Below are 18,556 nucleotides of genomic sequence, written 5' to 3'. Positions count from 1 at the left end.
GGAGGAAAAAAAAGTTGACGTCGTGGAGCTACAAACTGTAAGTAAATGTACTTCTGTTGTGTTTTTTTTATGTGACGATCACTTACTGTGCGTTACAGATTACTTGGAAGTATAGGAAATATCCTATTTAGCGCTCCTGTGTGGTAGAAACGGGTTTTAATGTTGTACTTTTTTATTTTAATGAACTGGAGGTAAATGATACATGTCCCGAGCTAGCTAGTAGCAATTCCGGGTAAAGCACGAGCGACGTGGTAAAGCACTTTACCTGCTCTGGGGTTTTGAGTTTCCGAGTTGTCTGGAACGCACCACTGGTATGTATAGAACAACTGTGCCGCGGCACAAAAGTGTGCCGTGAGGAATTATTCAATATCACTTTTTTAATTAACATGTATTAATAATTTTCTGCAAATATTATGTCATTGTCGCGTGTCATTGGTGTAAAGACTGGCAGAGCAATGTAATATTCGTCCGTGTGGCAACACGTAGCTGATTGCCTCGTTCCTCTAATAGACTTAGTGATGCACGTGAGAGGTAGTGGTGACATTTTGTAATATTGTTGTTTAAATTTGTATGCGGATCAAGGAAAAAGCTGAAAGAAGCAAATAATGTTGGTTATTGGTGTGCCGCAAAATTTTTCCAACGTAAAAAAAAACATGCCGTGGCTCAAAAAAGGTTTAAAAACACTGATATAGAGAGCACCTCCATTCCATTCTAGTACAGTCGATATCTGCTGATGAAATCGTTAGCTTGAACTATTTATGCAGATAAACTTCAAACTCCAAGGCTATTACTGGCAACAATGTCGCTTCCCTCCCTCCCCGGAGCCCACTTGACTGGAAGAACCTGTCACCTTTTTATTAGCTATCGTTTTGTTCAGTGTTGCTATGATATTTCAACCCCTATGGACACTTTGATACCGTCATTGTTCCACAAGATGAAGACTCGTCTTCTATATTCTTCACCTTCCTGTTTCCAGATGATTTACTGTGTACATCATGAATGTCGGCTTTTCCACACACCAGGTTTTTTCCACCTGTGTCTTTATTGTGACATATTGGATCTATCCCTAAGCTACATTTGCTCCACTGCAGCCAGGGCCTGGGGGCCCCCTCATCCATCTTGCCGCTCTTTGCTTGCCGCTCTTTACGTTGATCCTGATTGGCAGTCATTACGGGGGCCCCCCCCGGCGGGAGCGTATGCCTCATTGGTTCCGAGCAGATTTGCGGGCGGGTTTGAGATGATGGAGGAGAAGGACAACGAGGAAGTATGTGTGTAAATTTTATTGATGTGGCGCTAGCTTGGGCTGGTACTTTTTTTTTGCAGGAAATGATGGATGTACATATCCAGGAAGTGACTGGTGTTGTCTTGTTGAGGTTTAGGTGCATTTCCTGTCTTGACAACTGTTGAATGTTGGCTGAATTTGGCATATTTGATTACATTTCCTTGGTTGACGTGTCCTGGCTGCTCAGTACAATATGGCTATGTTGACTCTAATAATAATAATAGAATAATGGACACTGACTGGCTTAACCCTCCTTAACTGGTTAGCTTCTTTTTACACTTGTATGAGTGAGTGAATCCTAACACAGTACAATATGAATTTTGCTAAGTGGAAAAAGCGGAACAGCTCACTGCTGTTTTCCGAACAGTTCCGCAAACCATATGGAATTACAGCAGGGGTCATAGGTCGATGTCGAAATACGCCGATGTTGTTGACAAGGTGCCAATTAGACACCGGCAGTCTGTCTGCTTTTGTTAGACCACACCCCCGCCGTCTATAGGAGACGGCGTGGAACTGTATGGAGGCGTTAATGGTAGCCGTGTTATGAGCTCGATGACGGAATCCCACCGAAACAATCAATTGTCTTGTTTTTGTTGATTTTATTTTTTTTTCCGCCCGTCTTCAAGGTGTCTGTTGACGTGAGGCCTGGTTGTACCTCTCTTCACAGCGTTTTAAGCCCGGGCCAAGGCACTTTAAATGGAAATATACTTGACATTTAGGAAGAGATGCAATCAGCGTCCATTAGAAAGCAACTGATTTCCTCCGCAGAGCTCCCGCTGCCTCCGCCGCCCACCCAGCCCTCTTATTTTCCGTGCCTTTCCATACTATATCATTCCTTTTCCACCCTTTTGATTTATTTCTTTTCCACCCTTCCACCGCTGCCGGGCTCCTCTCTCCTTTTCAATCGAATTTACCTGTCTCACCTTTCTTCCTCCTCCTCCTCCTCCTCCTCCTCCAGTCTTTCTGCCATCAGGGTGTTCAAGAATAGATGTCTGATTTCATTTCAGCCTTTTTTCCCCTTCTTCGTCATTACAGAGTCTGGTTGTCAAAAACACGGCAGCGTCCTTGTATCGGGGCAAATCATGCAAAGTAGAGAATCATGGAGGGGGGGAGGGGTGGAAAAGGGTTGTGGGGAGTTCTCCTGTAAAAAGGTGCGAGATGGCGACGTACCGGCACACAAACAGATTAGATGGTGATGATGATGATTGATGATGAAACTCTGTGATTCAGGACTGTTTGTGTTCAGTGGCTGATGGCTTGATCAGCCGGCTGTGATTTTCCTACACTGGAGCGCAAAACTTCACTTAGTTTTCCTAATTGGAATTTCAGGGAAATGACATTAAGCCTTGGGCTCCTGTTTTTGGAGGATCTTTGCAGTGGGGTCATACACTCCAACGTTCATTGCAATGAGAGCCAAACATGTCTTGACACACGACTGGTAACGTTTAAGCTAATGGTGGCTCACAAGCTACCTGTTGGAGATCCCTCATGTATATCTTTATATACTGGACACTCTGACATGATGGATGATCTCTATATAGACTCGTATGGCAGGACCACTTTGTTTTTAAGAACCTCCTGCAAAAACATCAGTCAAAGATCCTCTATATGGCAGGACCATTCTGTTTTTAAGGAGCTACTGCAAAGACACCAGTCAAAGATCCTCTATATGACAGGGCTACCCTGTTTTTAAGGAGCTACTGCCTAAACAAGAATCAAAGATCCTCTATATGACATGAACCACTCTGTTTTTAAGACTCTACTGCAAAGACACCAGTCAAAGATCCTCTATATTACATGAACTACTCCGTTTTTAAGGAGCTATTGTAAAGACACCAGTCAAAGATCCTCTATATGACATGAACCACTCTGTTTTTAAGACGCGACTGCAAAGACACCAGTCAAAGATCATCTATATTACATGAACCACTCTGCTTTTAAGGAGCTATTGTAAAGACACCAGTCAAAGATCCTCTATATGACATGAACCACTCTGTTTTTAAGACGCGACTGCAAAGACACCAGTCAAAGATCCTCTATATTACATGAACGACTCTGCTTTTAAGGCGCTACTGTAAAGACACCAGTCAAAGATCCTCTATATGACATGAACCACTCTGTTTTTAAAGAGCTACTGCATAAACATGAATCAAAGATCCTCTATATGACACGAACCACTCTGTTTTTAAGATGCTACTGCAAAGACACCAGTCAAAGATCCTCTATATGACAGAGCCACTCCTGTTTATAAGAAGCTACTACAGAAAAAAAAGAAGCCACCGCATAAACACAACTCAAAGATCCTCTATATGACATGAACCACTCTTTAAGAAGCTACTGTAAAAACGAGTCAAAGATCCTCTATAGTATATGACATGAACCACTCTCTTTAAGAAGCTACTTCAAAAACAAGAATCAAAGATCCTCTATATGACATGAACCACTCTGTTTTTAAGGAGCTACTGCAAAAAGTGGTAGTCAAAGATCGTCTTTTTTCCCCCGGGACTACTCTGCTGTTTTTAAGAACTTATACCAAAAATATTTGTCAAAGATTTAACAAAGATTGTTAAAAATCAGTCATGTCACATGACCACTCTGTTTTTAAGAACCTCTAGATCACATCCAGGATCTTTCACACTTTTTTTTTGCAGTAGATTCTTGTGGATCTTTACAGGAGGATCTGTTGAGGATCTTTGACTAGAATTTTTGTGGACAGTCCTTAAGAAAACTCCTGATTCCTGTCTTTGCTTTTTTTTTTTTAGGACCTTCCCCCAAAAGGTTATTGAAAGAGTTTATGTACGACAGCGGTTTGTAAACACTGGGGTCACAGTGCCTCCTGTCATATAGAGGATCTTTGACTTGAATTTTTGCTGCAGCGTGTGGGTGGAGAAGGTTGCCAAGTGTCAGGAAGAGATGCCAAATGCATCGCGGTGTCAGAGGAAGATTTGTGTCAGCTTGTGGCTGTGAATAGATGATTTAATTAGTTTGTGATATAACTATTTCATTGGGAGTCATATGGAACATGGAAAATGATATCTGGGGCAGATAAATAACATAAATATTGGTGTCTGTCCATTGAAATGCAATCTAAAGGTATTTTTCTGTATCATTTGAAGAAAACGAAGGCAATCTGCTGAATGAGTTAGAGGGTTATATACCCAAACTCACCAGGAGGTGATCAGACTTTTACAACAAAGTATCAGCACTTTTCACACACAAAAGGTAATAACGTGTTTTTCAATATGAAACAAGAGTACTTTTGAAAAATAACAAATAATACAATTATATTATAATAAATATATAAATAAATATAATAATTAAAATAAATGAATATATCTTATTTAAAAAAAATTTATTTAAAAAAATATTTTTTTTATTAAATTGAATTTTTTTTTTAAATAAAAAAAAAAAGCCCTAACCCAGGATTCTGTGCCTTCTGTGCCTCAGGGGAGGGGGGGTGGGGGGGTAGATGGTGAAATAATAATGTGCCCACGGACACAAAGGGCAACATGTACTTGAAAAGAAATGTGATAAATATAATATAATAAATATATAAATAAATATAATAAATAAAATAAATATAATGATTAAAATAAATAAATAAATATATCTTATATAAATAATATTAATAAAATAATTTTTTTTTTATTAAATTGAATTTTTTTTAAATTAAAAAAAAAAAGCACTTACCCAGGATTCTGTGCCTTACAGGCCATGAAGCTCAGTGTAATTCAGGGGGTGGGGTGGGGGGCTAGATGGTCAAATAATGGTGTGCCCACGGACACAAAGAGCAACATGTACTTGAAAAGAAATTTGATAAATAAAATAAATAAAATAAATATAATAATTAAAATATAATAAGTAAAATAAATATAATAAGTAAAATAAATAAATAAATATATCTTATAATAAAAATATAACAAAATATTTTTTTAATTTAAAAAAAATATTTTTAATAAAAAAATATTTAAAAAAATATTTCTTTATTAAATCGAAATTAATTTTTGTCATTAAAAAAAAGCCCTAACCCAGGATTATGTGCCTTACAGGACATAAAGCTCAGCGTACTTCAGGGGGTGGGGGTGGGGGGGGGGTAGATCGTCAAATAATGGTGTGCCCACGGACACAAAGAGCAACATGTACTTGAAAAGAAATGTGAAGTTAATCCATGTCTTTGTCCCGCCGTGCGAGATTGATGGACAGATGCGGCCTATGCCTCGGAGGCAACGCTTTGAAGGTCAAGCGTGTTTCACATCACACAATCCACTGGAGAGACGTGATGGGGTGTTCTTTCTTGCCTTTTTTGGAGAGAATATCGGCATGGATGTCATTTATCTATATGTGTGGGATATATGTCAGACTTAGGGTTATGGCGTTTTATTACAGTTGGACTTTGGCGGTCTTGGAAAATATTTAGAATGTAAACCGGAATTGTGATTCCCAAGTGTCGTTGGTCTGCACGGATGTGGCATGCTTGTGTTGATTTTTAATTATTGTTTTTATTTATTTTTTTGTCATTCAAGCTTTAATGAGGGCCCCTGAATTGGAACATAATGATCCAATATGCATTTTTCACACTGCTAAATATTAAACGTGTACACAAAAGTATACATATACGTATCTATTGGTTCAAAAGCAGGGAATGGATGACAGATTTATTTACTTATTTATTTTTTTTTGTTTGTTTTCGATTCCAAGAATTGTATCTTAAGTTTATGAGTCGTGATCTTGCTAAGCTTTTTAGCGCATTCATTCTTTGTAAGAGTTTGTAAATTTGAATTCCTATGCAAATCCTCCAGACCTTGTTCAATTATTACCGTAATACACTGAAACTTGTAAAGTCCATAGACGTTCAATATTGAACAAAGCAAAATTTGTTCTCAGTCAGAAATCACTCCACACTCTATTGCTCTCTGGTTCTACCATATCTTACTTATTGTGTGGAAATATGAGCTAATAACTATAAAAGCAATCTTCACTCGCTAAATGTACTGCAAAAAAGGTCAGGAAGGATAATTCATAATGCCGCCTACAGAGAACATACTAACTCCTTATTTCTAAAATCACAAATACTTCAACTTGCTGATATAGTTCATCTTCAAACAGCTAAAATAATGCATAACGCCAAAAATAACCAATTAGCTAAAAATGTCATCCAATACTTCTCTACAAGAGAGGAGAAATATGATCTCAGGGAAGAAGTACATTTGAAACACTTATATGCTAGGACTACGTTAAAAAGCCATAGCATTTCAGTATGTGGAATCAAACTATGGAATGGATTGAGTAAGACCCTCAAACAATGCACAACGATGAGCCAATTCAAGAAACAATACAAGCAGTTGATGTTTGCTAAATACAAGGATGAAGAGTCTTGAACCAGTCATGATGTGCTATATATATCACTATATTGACACTTACTATGGTACCCATTATGTCATTGGATGCTCATATCACCTAGTACTTGGTACGTGACAAAAAAAAAAAAAAAAAAACAATATTGGGAAAGCAGGAAGTGAACAAATGTAACAGTTACTGATTGTAAAAGTACCAGATGGAGGGGTAGGATTTAATAAGCTTTGCTTCTTCCTACTCCTTTTGGACATGTGGAACTGGGAACTGATTATGGGATGCATTCAATTGTAATCTGATGCATGTTCAAATGAAATAAAACCATTACCATTACCAACTGTTATGTATCCTCAGATAAAGTTGACCACTTTAATGCAAATTGAGTTCACAGAGGGATTCATTGTAAAGTATAACCCAACGCTCCTTTTTGGGGGTCCCTAAACCCCCAAAAGAAACTATGGTACCCATTATGTCATTGTATGGTCATATCACCTCGTACTTCGGTACGTGACAAAAAATAAAACAATTATTAGGAAAGCAGGAAGTGAACAAATGTAACAGTGACTAAATGGAGGGGTAGGATTTAATAAGCTTTGCTTCTTCCTACTCCTTTTGGACATGTGGAACTGTGAACTGATTATGTGATGCATTCAATTGTAATCTGATGCATGTTCAAATGAAATAAAACCATTACCATTACATTTTTACATAGAGGCCTACTATCAACAACTGTCAGTCCTCTGCATCAATCTCCTGGTATGGCTGCTAATCCAAGTTCATCATTTTCTAAGGCTAATAGATGATTAGAAAACCCATCTAAAAATCTAAACTAAAATCTCTTACCATGCTGTTAACTACATACTCCCTTCAGAGAGCAGCACAAACTGGGTCTAACAAGGACAGAAAAACATGTGTAGTTTAAGACAGGTCGTCACCTGGCAGCTGCACTAAATAGTACCCATCAAACACCAGTGTCAGTATCAACGGTGAAGCGGCGACTTCAGGATGCCGGACTTCATGGCAGGATTGCCAAGAAAAAAAGCCATATCTCAGACCGGCTCCCAAAATTTCCAAGTGATCCCAAACATGCCACAACATAACACACGCAAACGGTTGTTTAACATGAAAATAATTTATTTACAAATATAACGGCGTCAACTCTTTCACATTTGGAACTGAAATGTTTGTGCGCACTTATCAACATGGCGGGTGTGCAACAACAACGCCATTATTTATTTAGTTCCCCAGAAAACAAGACAAAAATGGAACACAGTTGCCGTCGGTACACATGGAATAGGAAGAACATGGTTTGGGGAAAACAGGTCACTGTGGGGATATTGAATGAAATAATATCCAATGATTTTGGTGTTTGGCTTTTTTTTAGAGTGCGGGCTGTAGAGGGCAGTGTCGTTCTGCATGCTAGCGGCTCAGGAAATACGTAAGTCCGTCAAACTCGAGGCCCAGGGGCCAGATGTGACCCGCGAAAGCCTGGAAATAATGCGTGTCACTCACCCACTTCACCTTTGTAAATGTATTCATTCTTTCTTGGTGACGGACAAATTACACTGCATGCCGTTCTTGTCAACTTTATCGGACCATGCAACAAGAGATTCAGTGCATTATTTTTTTTTTGTGATCAAAAATGACTACTTAAATGTCTGCTTGTCACTTTGATGTTCTTACTTCAGTTCACTTCAAGTTATACATCAGTTTGTTGGTCAAATATAAAATAACTACATAGGCCGGGCTGCACGGTGGACGAGTGGTTAACCATGCAGGCCTCACAGCTAGGAAACCCGAGTTTAATTCCTCCCTTAGCCATCTCTGTGTGGAGTTTGCATGTTATCCCCGTGCATGCGTGGGTTTTCTCCGGGTACTCCGGTTTCCTCCCACATTCCAAAAACATGCTAGGTTAATTAGCGACTCCAAATTGTCCATAGGTATGAATGTGAGTGTGAATGGTTGTTTGTCTATATGTGCCCTGTGATTGGCTGGCCACCAGTCCAGGGTGTACCCCGCTCTCGCCCAAATACAACTGGGATAGGCTCCAGCAACCCCTGCGACCCTCGTGAGGGAAAAAGCGGTAGAAAATGAATGAATGAATGAATGAAATCAAAGTTGTGGCCTCACAGCTAGGAGACCAGGGTTCAATTCCACCTTCGGCCATCTCTGTGTGGAGTTTGCATGTTCTCCCCGTGCATGCGTGGGTTTTCTCCGTGAGTACTCCGGTTTCCTCCCACATTCCAAAAACATGCTAGGTTAATTGGCCACTCCAAATTGTCCATAGGTATGAATGTGAGTGTGAATGGTTGTTTGTCATTACAATTAAATAAAACTAAATCTAAACAAAAATGATCTGAAATGCAATGGAATACAAATTCAATTATTGAAGCCAACCAGAACAACAAAAATTATTCCAATTTACACACTCAGAGTTTCAGAAAAACCAGAAACCGACTTTCCTGCTAAATACTGCATCTCTTAATTAATTTTTGAATCTTGCTTTGTTATTTATCATTGTTAAATATAGTGGAAGCTTATTCCAATAACGCGTGAGTCTACTAAAAAACATGTGATCGACATATTCCAGTAAATGCCTTTCGACACTGCTGCCAACACATGCCATGAAAATTTGTTAGAGGGTAGAAAATCCGTGTATGGCGGCCATATTTTAACATTAGAGCCCTCTAAACATAAAATAGCACCCACATAGTCACCGTGAGCCACAAAACTTCACCATAATCCATCAAGTGTTTGTTCTTCAAATTAGTTTGATGCAGTTTTTTACCATGTCTGACATGTATTAATGGCGGAATCATGTACTTCATGGTTGATAGTGCAGTAAGACTTTTTTTTGGGGGGGGGGGGTGGAGATGCTGTCATTTCAATTTTTCCTCTGTGAAAGCGAAGAAAAATGACTTCCTGGTCTCTTCCACCCACTCATTTGTAAAGCAGCCTGCGACGTTTATTTGGCTAACAAGACGAGCTATTGACTTGTTAGCACGGACAGCTCGTACATCACCCTCAGTGTAACTGACACGCCATAGGGCTGTAAAAGGTGGAACCATGTTCTCCATGCCCGGCTAGATTTGTGTTAACAAAAAACGTTCCACGCCGGAAAATGCAAACGGAACACTGGCGGCTTGTGTATGGACTCCATCGCCAATTGATTTCCTGCTAAAAGCTTTTATTCACTAAAGAAAATACTTCTGGTACGTTGCCAAAGGATCTCTGGGTAAAAGCCCAATCTATCACGCAGATCGCTACGTCCACGTTTGTGAGGTTTGTTGTTTTAACGGGAAATGTACGCTGTTGGCCTGAGACGTCATGTAAATCTTTCTGCTCATTTGTCACTTTTGTTTCTTCGGTTGCTTTATACTTTTAATATCATTTCCCGCTAGCCGTTATTGTTGTTGTTGTTGACATAATTGCCCTGCAATGAACTGGCAACCAATCCGGGGTGCAGTTAGGACCCAAAACGGGATGAAGCGCAACAGAAAATGAATTCCAAGCGTCCGATAAAGCCATCTCCCGCACGCCTTTGCTACACATTTGAGACAAGAAGGAGGACATGACACCCCCCCTCTGATACACCCCCTGGCTGGATGAACCAGAGGACTGCTGTATTTCTCGATTGTTTACATACAATTCAGGTCTCTACATTAAAAACAAAAAAGGTGTCTTTAATCTTCTTTTAAAAATATCAACAGTCTCCGCAGTCCTGAGGCTCTCCAGGTGGGGGGCCATAGTGGCTAAATGCTGGGTTTTTGTTCTGGGTTTTGGTATTGTTAAAAGGCCAGTGCCGGAGGACCGCAGGGCCCGCGGGGGTTCATACGGTAAAAGCAGATCAGATAAATAAGTAGGTGCAAAGCCGTTAAGACATTTAAAAACCAGTAAGAGAATCTTAAAATCGATCCTGAAGCGGACGGGGGTGCCAATGTAGCGACTTTAAAACTGGTGTAATGTGCTCCCGCCCTCTGGTCCTCGTCAGCACAAGTGCGGCTGAGTTCTGTAATACAGTTTTTCTCGATTGTTTAAACACATTTTCTGAAAGGATGCATCATATTCTCATAACTCTACACACAAATCCAAAAATCAGTCACACATTTCTGAAAACAACTCAATTCTTCTGCAAAATGAAACTTCACATACAAAACAGTCTTCATTCTTCGAAAAATGGTGTTTGAACCATTTGAACATTGATGTGCTCAGTGTAAAACATTGTGATTACATCATATTCATCATGACTTGGGCCTTTTTGTGTTCAGTGTGAGACTTCTTGCAAAATATTTTAGAATTGTTGTTTGGGTTTTTTGTATTTTTTTGACTCTGAACACAAAATTACATGCATTTGGAGAAGGGGATTGTGTGTTTGTGGATTTCTGACCCTTTGCCCAGCCTCTCTCATTGTTAGACTGCTAATTGTAAAAATGTGTGCCAGGTGTTTACCCATGTGATGAGTCAGTGTGAATAATAGGAATAATAGGAATATTCATTTGACTGTTTTGAGTTGCATTGTGTTGTTTGTGAAAACAAGAAATTTACTCAGAGAATTGTGTGTAGTATTTTGAAAAAAGTGTGTTGTAAATCTGCAGTCTGAGTGTAAAGCAGGAATTGTGCTTATAGTTTAGCAGACTTGGTTCATGGAGTTGGTGCATTGGTTATACGTATGTTGTGGTCATTGGGTCTCAGGCATCACAAATTGTGTGTAAACAATCGAGAAAAACTGCAATTGGAGATACTTTTAAAATAAAATACTTTTTTTGGGGGGGAAGAACCAGAGAGCAGGGCATTACAGTAATCTCTACGAATTCCTGTGTAATTTTGTGTTCTGAGTCAAAAAAATACAAAAAAATACAAAAAAAAAATTCAAAAATATTTTGCAAGAAGTGTCACACTGAACACAAAAAAATCATGAATCATGATGAATATGATGTAATCACAATGTTTTACACTAAGCACATCAGTGTTCAACTGGTTCATATAGTGGTTGTCATTTGGAGACAAAACACCATTTTGGATTTAAAGTTTCATTTTGCAGGAGAATTGACGGGTTTTCAGAAATGTGAGTGATTTTTTTGCATTTATGTGTAGAGTTCTGAGAATATGATGCATCCTTTCAGAAAATGTGTTTAAATAATCGAGGAAAAACTGTAAAAAAAAAAAAAAAAGGCTTCACTACACATCTTAAAATAGCCTGTAATCTGTAACAATCAGTCACCTCCCCCTAGGTTGGGAAAACTGGACAGAAATTTCTCGTATTCCCCTTTTTCATTACCACTATTTTCTGTTTTGAAACCGATGTATTGTCACACTGGGATGTGGAATTCGTAATTTTCTTTGTGCCTTCGTTCATGTTTACGGTTGCTCACTGGCTAGCAGCACCCCCCCCCCACCCCCCCCGGAGTTGACTCACGCCGTCGATTCCGCTATCGAAGTAACGTGACACATGCAGAGTGAATCCTGTTTGCTAGCATGCGATGTCAATGTATGGAGGCTGGCAAAATGAGCAAATCAGTTATTTATCGTGCAATTAATTGATTAATTTGATTAATTTTCTATTAACCTGGACATAACAGGTTGTTTCCAATGAAATTGGCCGTGTAGCCTTGGCATCGAATTCTGGATTTCTGTCCATTTTTTTTTTTACCCTGAGCACGAGTAGAAATGGATCCATGGAGTCCATGATAGTTAATAGTTTGTTGTTCAAGTCCCTGCAGACCAGCAAAGTTTGCGACTGTTGGCACACAGCTAGTGTGTGTGATCACTTCTTTATTGTCCAAGTTGTTTCCAATTACATGGCTTGCCGCTAAAAAGATTTGGTGTGTATCTTTCTCGGTAATTGTGGTTGGACGTCTGTAGCCTTTCCTCAAATACAAGCCGAGTCTTGGAAGAGGTTGTGCTCGGTGTGGAAGTTGTTTTCTGAATTAGACGGTACGGTTTTGAAGCTTTGTTCTTCATTTCTAAAAGTAGTTGAGGAAGATGATTAGCGAGGAAGTGTAATACCAGATGGGACTACGATACCGCACGAGAGTACCGGTATCGTACCTTTTGTCGGGTCGTTTGTGAAGATGTCTTCTTTAGGAAGGTCTCAGACAGACAAAGAACATATATCTGTTTTCCCCATCCCGCCTCTAGCTTTTACTTATTACTCATGGAGACAATTCATCAGCATAATGCATTTAACCAATTATGCCTGATTTGATCTGGCCGCCTAAGCTAATTTAATAGATATGCGCTCTGATTTACGAGGGTCTGTTTATTGTGGGGGGGGGGGTCCAAATGGGCGTTAAGGCGCTTGGAAGGTTCTCTCGACAGCAATAATATTAGGCTTGTAACGGTACACGTGCGGTACGGCTACATGTATTCCGACAGTCGTCCCCTCGCTGGTTGAATATCGCTCCCTCACTATTGTTTGTTTTTTTATTTAATAATTCCTAAATGATTGATTTCATTGGTTTGGCCTATTTTGATATAAAATATTGAAAGATAAGTTATATGCTGTAGTATTCTGGTCACTAGGAATCGGTAAGGGTCTGATATACATAGCGTTGACGAGCCCGCACAGCCAAGCCAACATGCCATGGCAGGTTCTTCTCCCATTTAGTGTGGAAGTGGTAAGTTTTTTGGCGTCTCACTCTGTTTGAAACACTTAAAGCAGGGGTCTCAAACACGCGGCTCGTGGGCCAAATGTGGCCCGCAGGACACTTAGTTTGAGGCCCCCTGCCTTGATATGAAAGTTTAATGTTAGTGCGGCCCGCGCAAGTTTGATATGGATGCTGTATGGTATCATGTACCCAGAAAAAATTATTATGTTGGATTAATGTTCATGTTAAAGGTTAAATAACTGTTAATAGTTATCCTCCCTATCCGTGTGGAAGTGGTAAGTTTTTCAAGTTTAAAGGAAATAACTTGAAGGTTACTGTTTAGGTTGCTAGTTCTCTAGTTTGCGAGTTAGCATGTGTCTCAAGACCCTGCAGTTGCGTGTTGTAATATGTTGTAAATAAAAAGAGTATAAATGTGACTATAGTCGTGTTTTGTCATGTCTACAGGGCTCTAATAATGCTTTGTTCATTTTAATCTGGAAAAAATAATTTGTCTACCCACCAACTATATGTGGTTTCTTAAGTTTTTATTATTTGCCGTTTTATTATTATTATATTTATTTATTTATTACTGATTGATTTTCTTTATTCTTGATTTGTTTATTTATTTTTCATCTTATTTTGTGTAGAAAAATAAAAATTAAGATATTTGAGAACAGTGGAATGTTTTATCAGAGCTTTTATTGTAGAAAATCACCAAAGCACTGAAAAAGTTTGTACATTTTTCTGTTTTTAATAAATGCGTTTTTTTTGGGGGGGGGGGGGGACCTGATGCGGCCCAGCCTTGCCCAGACCCTAGCTCCAGTGGCCCCAAGTAAATTGAGCTCGCAAACTAGAGAGCTAGCGACCTAAACGGTAGCCTTCAAGTTATTTCCTTTAAACTTAAATAGCCAAAAACTTACCACTTCCACACGGATAGGGAGGATAACTATTAACAGTAATTTAACCTTTAACATGAACATTAATCAAACGTAATAATTTTTTCTGGGTACATGATACCATACAGCATCCATATCAAACTTGCGCGGGCCGCACTAACATTAAACTTTCATGTCAAGGCGGGGGCCTAAACTAGCGTCCTGCGGACCACATTTGGCCCGCGGGCCGCGTGTTTGAGACCCCTGCTATACACACACGTCACTCATGCACTTAAATACTCTTGCCCCCTAACACCCCCCCCCCACACACACACACACAAACCACAGTTCAGTTCCACTTGCCGCTTGTCACAGTGTGACTGATTGATTACTACCCAGAAGGCTCGGTATTGTTGATGTCAGGAAGAGGACAGGTACCCCCAGACCACGGGGACGGGGGAGGGGGGTGCCTGAAGATTGATGTCTCTCTCTTTTTCACCCCCCGTTAAATCTTTCACTTTCTTTCCACATTTCCATCTTTTATCGCCAGCCACACTTCCACTTTCCTTGACCCCCCCCCACTGATCACTGTGACAGATTCCTAAGCGTTTTTATTGCAATAGATATATTTTTTCCGACAGCACTCATGTCTGTTGTCACTCATGGACTTAATGGCTGCTAGTTGGATTCTCCGGCTTTTTTTTTTTTTTTTTTTTGACAGCAGGAATGCAAAAGTCAAATCCAATTTTTCAATCTTCTAATCGTTGTATGACTGTCGTTAGTGTTTTGTCCTCCATTACTGTCTAGGCTACAATTAACACCTTTTATTCATCGAACGGCGTTTCCTGTTAGGACCCCCGGGGCCTCCATTCCATTCATTTATTCACATCTGACATCATTGACATCTGTGGCTGTAAGCAACCTCCTGACGTAGGTTGTTCAAATGAACAAGGTGGCAGTAGCTGCATGTGGAACCTTGGTTAGCGCCATTTATTTGTTCAAAAACGCATAAGACAAAAGGCATAAATAACAGTTAATATGGTGAAGTGTTTGAGACGCGGAAGGTTCTGGGTCGGGATCTAAGCTAATAATTACAACTCTTATTGCAAATGTTGACCCGAAATGAGAAAGTCATACTTTTAAAGAAGCTTCACTGACCTGTCCGTGCGCCTGGCTTCCTCTCAGCTCCTCTCTGGGAAGGAATTAATGATCCGATGTGGGATGCGTGCCCTTTCTCCTGCCCCAACCAGCTGGAACATCACATTAGCAATAATATCAGCTAATATGGGGACCACCTAGTGTTCACCCCCCCACCCCCCCTCCAACCAGGTGTTCCATGGCACCTGGAACAGTTTAATGATCTGACCAGGGAAGCAGCCCCTTTTTTTTGGCACCTTGACCACTTGGAGCTCTGCCTTCCTCGTCCGACGTGAGGCAACTTTTATCAGCCCGAGAAAATGGCGTCCATACGAAGAGACGTTCATTAGTGTCATACACATATGGCCTTTCTATTCTAGAAATAAAATCAATTTGTAATGTATGAAATATTTTATCAGGCATTACAAAAAAGGGGCGTCACTAGGTTCTGAGGACCCCCTGTGCTTAGCCCCCTGGAGATGCACAGGATATGAATGAATGGAGAAGACAAAAAAATTATAAAAACAAATAAGGAACAAAAACCGGTGTATATAACTTTTCCACTTTTGGGCACATTTAGTAGATATACTCAATATTATTATATATGTATTATATACTCTATTATATTGTTTTAGGCCAACATTACATTTACACAAGTACACACAATCTACACTGCAAAACCAGTGGACAGTGATCAATTATATAATAATCATTATTATATTATTATTTAGCCTATTATTACTATCATCATCATTATTCTTCTGATTATTAACAAAACAGCAAATTTATTTTTTTAAATTACTTTGAGGAAAATGTCACAATGTTATGACAAAAAAGACCAAACATTATGGATATTAATTAATAGCATTAATAAAAAATATAAGTTGTAAAATAAAAAAAACATCTGAATAACAAGATATTATATATTATTAACAAGAAAAACATTTCATGAGAATAAAATTTAAATATCATTATTATTATTGATCAATTTGATCCAATTGATTAATTATATAATAATAATTATTAATTAGCCTATTATTACTATCATAATTATTATTCTTCTGATTATTAACAAAACAGCAAATAAATTATTCATTTATATAATGTATTTATTACATAATTTTTTTTATTACTTTGAGGAAAATCTCACAGTGTTATGACAAAAAAGACCAAATATTATGGATATTAATTAATAATGTTAATAAAAAATATAAGTTGTAAAATAAAAAAACATCTGAATATCAAGATATTATGTTATATATTAACAAGAAAAACATTTTATGAAAATAAAATTGAAATATCATTATTATTGCTCAATTTGATCAAATTGATCATTATATAATCATGATTATATTGTTAATTAGCCTATTATTACTATCATCATTATTATTCTTCTGATTATTAACAAAACAGCAATTATATATTAATATATTATTTTTTTTAATTACTTTGAGGAAAATGTCACAATGTTATGACAAAAAAGACCAAATATTATGGATATTAATTAATAACATTAATAAAAAATATAAGTTGTAAAATACAAAACATCTGAATAACAAGATATTATATTATATATTATAATATTAACAAGAACAACATTTTATGAGAGTAAAATTTAAATATCATTATTATTGATCAATTTGATCAAATTGATCAATTATATAATAATCATTATTATATTATGAATTAGCCTATTATTACTATCATTATTATTCTTCATCATTATTATTCTCCTGATTACTACTACTAGTTATTACCCTGCTTGTTGGCTTGCTTATTAACCTGCTTTTGCCCTATTGTATAACATTTTTCTGATTTTTTTTTTTGTAAAAAAAAAAAAAATAAATAATTTTTAAAAAATCAATAAAATATCTAAAATTATTTAGGGGTGCTTAAGAACATTTTAGCCCCCCCTAAAATAGGCCTAATGACGCCACTGATTACAAAGCTGTTGTTTATTCCGGAGAGCTTAGCTTATCTTGACCTCCATTGGATTGCTTTCAGCATCTTCAATGTACAAAATGAAAGTTTCCAACACCCCTTGACGTCATTTCTAATGTCCTCCTTTCAACCAAACTACCGCCACACGTTTAAGATACTTGATAGAACCAGTTGGTGGTCTTCGGTCCTCCGTTCCCTCCGCTCCCTCTTCTCCAGGCAATTCCAATGAGAGTCCACGTTGTGCCGCGTGGGCAATTTAAATGTTGTTTCACAGCCATATTGTCAATGTGATGACTGCACACATGAACATAATGTAAGACTTGCTAAACTCCATCTGGCCATATGTGCAGATAAGCGATAGATGGGGGGGGGGGCGTTTATGGCACCTCCCAAACAATGAGATGACGGGCTTGTGGATGCAAGCAGCGGCAAAGGAATTTATCAATACTTGTCCCGCACTCCATTGCCGTCGGAACATTGCTCCTTCCATACTATCGCAGTTTTCATTAATAAATGGTCGCCATTTTGTAGTCGACTACTGCCTATTTTTAGTACAAAAATACTTTTTGAAGTAAATAAATATTCTAAATGAACTAAAATACAAATAATTTAAAGGAGACCTATTGTGCTCATTTTTTCCACCCTTTGTATTGAGTTGTGGGCTCCCATAGAGCAGCTACACACAATAACCTGCACAGAAGATCTTCCAGAATCTCCACCTATTCCAGCTTTCATTTGTGCTTCCTACCGAAACGGTCTGTTTTCATTTATTCCACCCACGGCCCGCCTCCGGGCATGCCCACTCCGCATGTGATTGGTCACACGGCCAAAGTGCTTCCTAACTGTGAACCATATAAGGGCGTCTGCCCCTCTGTGACATCACAAAGGAACGGTTTTACCATGCCTTTTCAAACCGAGCGTTTGCGCAAACCTCATTATCTGAAACTTTGACTCTACTTATATGTACTACTATATAAACAGTGTAGAATAGCAGAATAGCAGAAGTGTAAAGGTGACTATAGGGGTGTTATTTCATGTCTAGAGGGCTTTAATAATGGTAAAAATCCTATTTAGAAAGTCAAACAGGTTTTTCCATGCTATAACTACAAAAATATAATATCCTAAATCTTAATCCTAAATCCTATCCTTGGAGAAAATTCACTTATCACAGTCAAGGGATTACTGTAATATACTTGCTGCTCATTCAAAACTCTCATTATGAATTCATTTCACTCATAAGTTGATATAATAACTCTCATAAGGGACCATATTATATATGAAGATAAAAATGAAAAATAATACAACTATTACAATAAAGAATTCATATTTAAATGATTTTATTGCTTAAAAAAAGCTGTTTGGTGCTCCTGAAATAAACGTTC

The 18,556-nt window shown here is 38.3% G+C and overlaps 1 long non-coding RNA gene across 1 annotated transcript in view; it reads left to right on the top strand.

Moving 5' to 3' along the window:
* Window positions 1-18,556, top strand: part of LOC131128222 (uncharacterized) — a 119,773-nt gene continuing 101,217 nt past the window's right edge. The window contains exon 1 of the long non-coding RNA XR_009129605.2: window positions 1-37. This is a non-coding gene — a long non-coding RNA (uncharacterized LOC131128222). The remainder of the gene's footprint in view (window positions 38-18,556) is intronic.

Source organism: Doryrhamphus excisus, linkage group LG3, assembly GCF_037039965.1.
Source record: "Doryrhamphus excisus strain RoL-2023G ecotype Guam linkage group LG3, RoL_Dexc_Guam_v1.1, whole genome shotgun sequence".
Taxonomy (NCBI): domain Eukaryota; kingdom Metazoa; phylum Chordata; class Actinopteri; order Syngnathiformes; family Syngnathidae; genus Doryrhamphus; species Doryrhamphus excisus.
This window is presented reverse-complemented; position numbering and strand designations above follow the sequence as displayed.